Below are 6,444 nucleotides of genomic sequence, written 5' to 3' on the forward strand. Positions count from 1 at the left end.
TTAGTGGCATTCACTTTTTCCACTAACGTTCCATCCTTTTATACCCACGTTAGTCTCAACGTTAGAATTCTTAACGTGACTTCTAACGTTTCTTACTCAATCCTTGGCCAACGTTAATGGGACTCACTTTTCCCATTAACGTTGGCTTGTGCCCCTTTTCGCAAACGTTAATGGGAATCACTTTTCCCATTCCCATTAACGTTGCTTGCCTCTTGCCACTATATTAGATCTCACGTTAGCTTGGCTAATGTAGCTCTTAACGTGGGTCTCTATCACCTTCGAGAGCGTTAGTGACACTCAACTTTGTCACTAACGCTCCAATTGCCTTAAGTCCCTACGTTAGAATCCACGTTAACTAAGTTAATGTGGCTCTTAACGTAGTAATGAAGCCATCTCCCAACGTTAGTGACAAAAGTGAGTGTCACTAACGTTGGTTCTTTGAATTCAACTCCATGTTAACTCTCACGTTAACAATTTTATCGTGAGAGTTAACGTAGGCAATGCTAATGATCCAACGTTAGTGACAAAAGTGAGTGTCACTAACGTTGGTGTTGTTGATCCTCTTCCATGTTAGAGTTCACGTTAACTAAGTTAACGTGACTCTTAACATGGGGCATTGCCTAGTTTCCCAACGTTAGTGGTGTTCACTTTTACCACTAACGTTGAGGAGAAACGTTATTGGAGTTCATGTTTCTCGTTAACGTGGAGCCCTCTTTTTCTTCTACATTAAGTACCACATTAACGTGGCTCTTAACATAAGCTATGAATGGCTTCGCAGGCGTTATTGGTGATCACTTTTCTCATTAACGTTGCATGCTCTTTGCCATCCCACGTTAGTAGTCACGTTAACTAAGTTAACGTGAATGGTAACGTGGTTCTTCCATGCTTCATTTGTCCTGAAATCAAGCAATAAAGTGCATCGAAGCTCTAGCTAAAGTCATGAGATTATGCATCATCAAATTCTCATGCAATTCTGGCAAAAATCTCATGAAATCATGCAAAATTCACAATAGTTGCTTAAATGAAGGCGTAAGTATATTTTCACCCAAAACTTGCCTTATTCACTAGGAAAATGCATGAAACTACCCTAAAACAGTAAAGAAAAGGTCAGTGAAACTGGCCTAGATGCCCTGGCATCATGTGAAAGGCTGAGAATAAATAGTAGGATTAATTTAAAAGTTTTTGTAACAAAAGTAAAAAAATTTAAGGATTGGGTACTTTTGTCACATATAACTCATATTTCTTAGATATAGTTTTAGTTTCGTTTTCTTTTTGGTAGTTTTGCAACTTTTGTCACACATTACATTCCTGGATAGAAATTGTTGTTTTTCTCATATATTATGTTGAACGAGTTACCCTTTTTTGTTAGATGAGTTGCACAGCTCCCAGTTTTGGGCATTACAATATCAGAAATTCATCCACACTACACATTTACATACACACCATTTTAAGGATTTATATCCATTGCATATTTTTAGCCAAATGTTGAACCCAAATTTGATATCTCACAAAGCAAATGAATGACGATTGCACCATTTCCAAGACCTCGACCATAAAGAGTTACCGTTTGAAGGTGTTATACTCATTACCACCCTAGGCTGAAGTCTAAAGGATGAAAAGTCACCGCGGATTAAAAAAAATGAGAATGGATGTGATCATTGATTTAGGCCCAATAAAGAGGCTTATAATCATATTATTTGTAAAATAAAAATTTATTATTTTATTATCCAAAAAATTAATTATTTTTATAAAATATCTTATAAAATATAAAATACACACTACAAATATATAAAAATTTTGAATCCAATATACTTATCCATGTACTTACCTTACTTAGAATACAAGTGTTCGTATCTTTTGTGGAAGTCACGAGCTTAAGAGATTCGGAGATCTTAACTTGAGTAGTGTTGATATCAGATAGGGAGAACAACCTGCAAAGATACTCTGATACCTAAGTCAGAAATACTTTCTCGGTGATAGTAGTGAACAATGTCCTACCTGCTGAGTTTCTCCTTTCCCTTTATTACATCTTTCTGATGTAATTGTTATTAGGCATTTACTACTATAATTTGGCAGCCTCGTGAGTTAACAACTTTATTAGTCTTACTGGCATATCCTTTGGATTTTGTTGAATTTGTAATGGAATATTCTCATTTAATCATATCCTTGGCGTACTATCCTTGTCCAGAACGGTGCCTTAACTTGGGTTTCTTAGCTTAATGACTTTGTCAACAACACCCAAATTTAATGGATCAAGTCCAAACTAATTTTTTGCACTTGTTGGATTTTATGTGCCAACAAATTTTTGAAAAAAATTTTTAGTTCTCTTCGAGTAGTTGTAACTTCCCTCAGTTTGTGAACGGTCAAGTTTTATTTACAACATCTCTCTCCATCAATCAATGCCACATTACCTTTAATTAAATAATCATTACTTCAACTTCCTATTCGCTCTAAATAATTATGAAAAATTTTTATTTTCTTAGAAAGAAAACATTCGAAGCCCTCATTCTTCCCTTAGCAACTAAAAATCTTCTTCTCTTACCTCACAAATTGAAGCAAGCGCACAATGATAGGGAACTCTATTTTCTTCCTTTATTTTTGAACGCATTCACCTGGTATTCCAAGTAAGAGTTTTTTCCTTTCATTTAAATTGTGGCTATCATTTTTTATTTCGTGAAAATTTTTGTCTTCTGGAATTTTGGTTTCTCCCTACTGTAGCATGTATTTCTCGAAGAATTGTGATAGAGCTTTCATCCTATTTTATTCATCCTAGCGATTCCAATTAGGCAAATATTTTAGAGGTACTACTATTTAGTTTTTCCTATTTTGAATAATGCTAGATTAAATTTCTCTTGTCCCTTTCTGGGTTTTTTGAAATTGGTTGAAGAGCCAAAATTAATACGCTTGGATATTAGCAAGTGCACCAAATCGCATCAAGTAATACCACGGTGAGTCAATATCATTTTCACAAGGATTAACGGATCGAAGCAAGTAACGTTTACTGAATATCTAATTAGATCAATCAAACCTTGGCAAGAGAAAATTAGATCGTGATGTAGAGCAAAGAATAATGAAGAGAGAACTAATTTTGGTTTGACTATTGGGCGAGAGAGGGCTTAGAGAACTAGGAAGTAATCAAGGATAGGGGATGTTAAAGGTTTCGGAGATGTTAAATTCTTAGAAAAAGCAATCCTTGTATTTTATTACTTTGACTCATGCAAAAATCGTTTCACACCAAATAATTATAATTAAATTCTAATTCCTTGACAATTTCATTTCTTTTAACTTAGTTAATCGCCAATTTAAGAAAAGAGGTGAAGAACAGTTTCGATCTAAAGCCACACAATTTTCAAAATACTATTCCTAATCAAGTTAAAAATTATGAGAAAGAGTTTAGAGCTAATTTTGATATTAAATTTCCCAAAGTAATAATAGAATCCAAGACAAAATTAGAATATTTTCCAATACTTCTAACCATTAAAGATGAAAAATGAAACTCAATCTTGAAAAAGTAAAAAAGCATGAATCAAAATAAAGAAAACACTTGCATTACTAATCCATAAAATCAAACAGAGCCCTAACCTTTAACAAGACAGGTTAGTAACTCATGGTAGAGAAGAAAATAACTAAACTAAAGGGGTGCTGTATGGCTCCAGTATGATTCTTTGATCAAAGATCTGTATCTCCGTAGATGTGAACCTTGTTCACTTATTTCTAATCTAACTTCGTAACCAATTGAAATTTAAAAACTAATCTTATCTTCAAAAGAAAAAAAACATTATTCAAATTCAAATCTAATCTAACCTAAATCCTAACAACCAAATCCTATCTTTCTACAGCAAATCTGAGTCACGGTGTGAGCGGGGCAAAGGGTTCGAAGGTGGCTCAAAATGAGATTTCTGGTGACGGAAATAAGGGTAAGCATGTAGGAGGGGTGCTTTGGGTATCAAGGAGGTCCCAACACAAGGTAGGGTTTCATTTTGTGATAATGTTATGGGCACTTCTACGTCGGTTATATTGGGAGCATCGAACCTTTTTTATGGAGATTAATTGGCATCAGTAAAGGGAAAATAGGGAGGCCATTCTCCTTCTAGCATCGACCTTCACGGAGTAGGGAATAGTGACTCTTGCTCAACCCTACAAGGACGCTATAGTTCTTAAGGTTCTGGACAAGAATCTAAGCTACACCATCTTGTCATACAAGCTTAATAGTGTTTGGCGATTGAAGTGTGGCTATGAAATTTTTTATGTGGGATAAGGTTACAGTTTGGCAAAGTTTGATATGTTAGAAGAAAGAGACAAAATTTTGCTGGGAGGACCGTGGATGGTGAACAATCACTATGTAACGGTCAAACTACAGAGTCCTTCTTTTAAGGCGAGTGAAAGATCTTTTGGATCCACCATGATATGGGTTAAGATTGGAGGCTTACATGTATTATCATGAAAAGGCCAAGAATAAGATAGCTTCAGCTATAGTAACCCCATTAAGATTGATTTTGTAACAAAATCAACAGAGAGGGGTAAATACACTCGTGCTTGTGTTTAGATCGATTTGAGTTTACCAGTAGTGTAAAGGATTGTAGTGGATAGAATTGAATATAATGTTGAATATGAAAGTCTGCATTTGGTTTGTGGGATCTGTGATTGCTACGGGCATATTACAGGAGAGCATTCAAAAGGGAGAAACGTTGAAATCAAGATCAGTCTATCATCAGCAATGGCAGCTGAAAAGCAGCAATAGCAATATGGTGCTCGAGCACCCGAAATTTTGAATTGTAGGAAATCAGGCAACCTATGAGAGTTTTTAAATTTGGCAAGAATCCTAGCATAATTAATGAGAAATCGAATTCAACAGATCCTGAGGAGAAAAATCAGCATGCAAAAGGAGATAACATATCTCCACATGCAGGTGAGGCGGAATGAAAAAAGGTCCACCGAAAAGGAAAGCCAAAAATGGACAAGGGTCCAGTACAAAAAAGGCCCAATTCTTTCTAACACAGGTCAAAAACTAAGAGAAAATAATGGACCATCCTCTTCTGGATCCAAGAAAGTCACACTTTCTCAGCGTGTTGGTTTGCAGATCAAGCCTTGTAATGTTACTGAAATTCCTTTGCAACAGAACAAGCACAAGAGGAGAAGACCTCTATACCTGCAAAGCTCACCCAATATAGTGGAGAAGGAAGTTTAGGTAAGTGCACTTGGCGAGAAAGAATTCGAAGCCAATTAGGATGTTCATGGAGCTTCTAGGGATGTCATAAGAGCTAGTCATTAACGGGTATTTGGTTTCTCTCTTTCATTTGTCAGGGTTATTACGAACAATACAAATTTTAACATCTTGGCTTGGGATGTGAGGGGAGCCTCTAATAAAATGTCTAAGATTCATTGTAAGGAACTTGTTAAGAGATATCATCCTTTATTTGTTATTTTAGTTGAGACTCATGTCCCATTTTCTAATGTGAAGTCTTTTTAGGAGAAGTTAGGGTTTCGTGATGTGGGTATTGTCGAGGCTTGTGGCCACAAAGGGAAATTTAGTTTATCTCGTCTGTTAGTAATGTAAGTTGCAGTATGGTGAATTACTTTCATCAATGTCTTATGGTGCACGAAATTGTGATCATCAATGGCGCCATCAACATGGTACGCTCAATTGCAATCTCAACTCTTTTATCACAACTTCGCATAACTAACCAGCAAGTGCACTGGGTCGTCCAAGTAATAAACCTTACGCGAGTAAGGGTCGATCCCACGGAGATTGTTGGTCTGAAGCAAGCTATGGTCATCTTGTAAATCTCAGTCAGGCGAACTCAAATGGTTATGGAGGATAACATAAAACATAAAATAAGGATAGAGATACTTATGTAATTCATTGGTGAGAATTTCAGATAAGCGTATGGAGATGCTTTGTCCCTTCCGTCTCTCTGCTTTCCTACTGTCTTCATCCAATCCATCTTACTCCTTTCCATGGCAAGCTGTATGTTGGGCATCACCGTTGTCAGTGGCCACAATCCCTCCTCTCAGTGAAAATGTTCAACGAGCTATGTCACAGCACGGCTAATCATCTGTCGGTTCTCAATCAGGTTGGAATAGAATCCAGTGATTCTTTTGCGTCTGTCACTAACGCCCAGCCTTCAAGAGTTTGAAGCTCGTCACAGTCATTCAATACCGGAATCTTACTCGGAATACCACAGACAAGGTTAGACTTTCCAGATTCCCGAAATCCTACTCGGAATACCACAGACAAGGTTCTCTTGAATGCCGCCATCAATTCTAGCTTATACCACGAAGATTCTAATTAAGGAATCCAAGAGATAAACATTCAAGCCTTGTTTGCTTGTAGGACGGAAGTGGTTGTCAGGCACGCATTCATAAGTGAGAATGATGATGAGTGTCACATAATCATCACATTCATCAAGTTCCTGGGTGCAAATGAATATCTTAGAACAAGAA

The sequence above is a fragment of the Arachis duranensis genome, chromosome 10, assembly GCF_000817695.3.
Source record: "Arachis duranensis cultivar V14167 chromosome 10, aradu.V14167.gnm2.J7QH, whole genome shotgun sequence".
NCBI classification, from domain to species: domain Eukaryota; kingdom Viridiplantae; phylum Streptophyta; class Magnoliopsida; order Fabales; family Fabaceae; genus Arachis; species Arachis duranensis.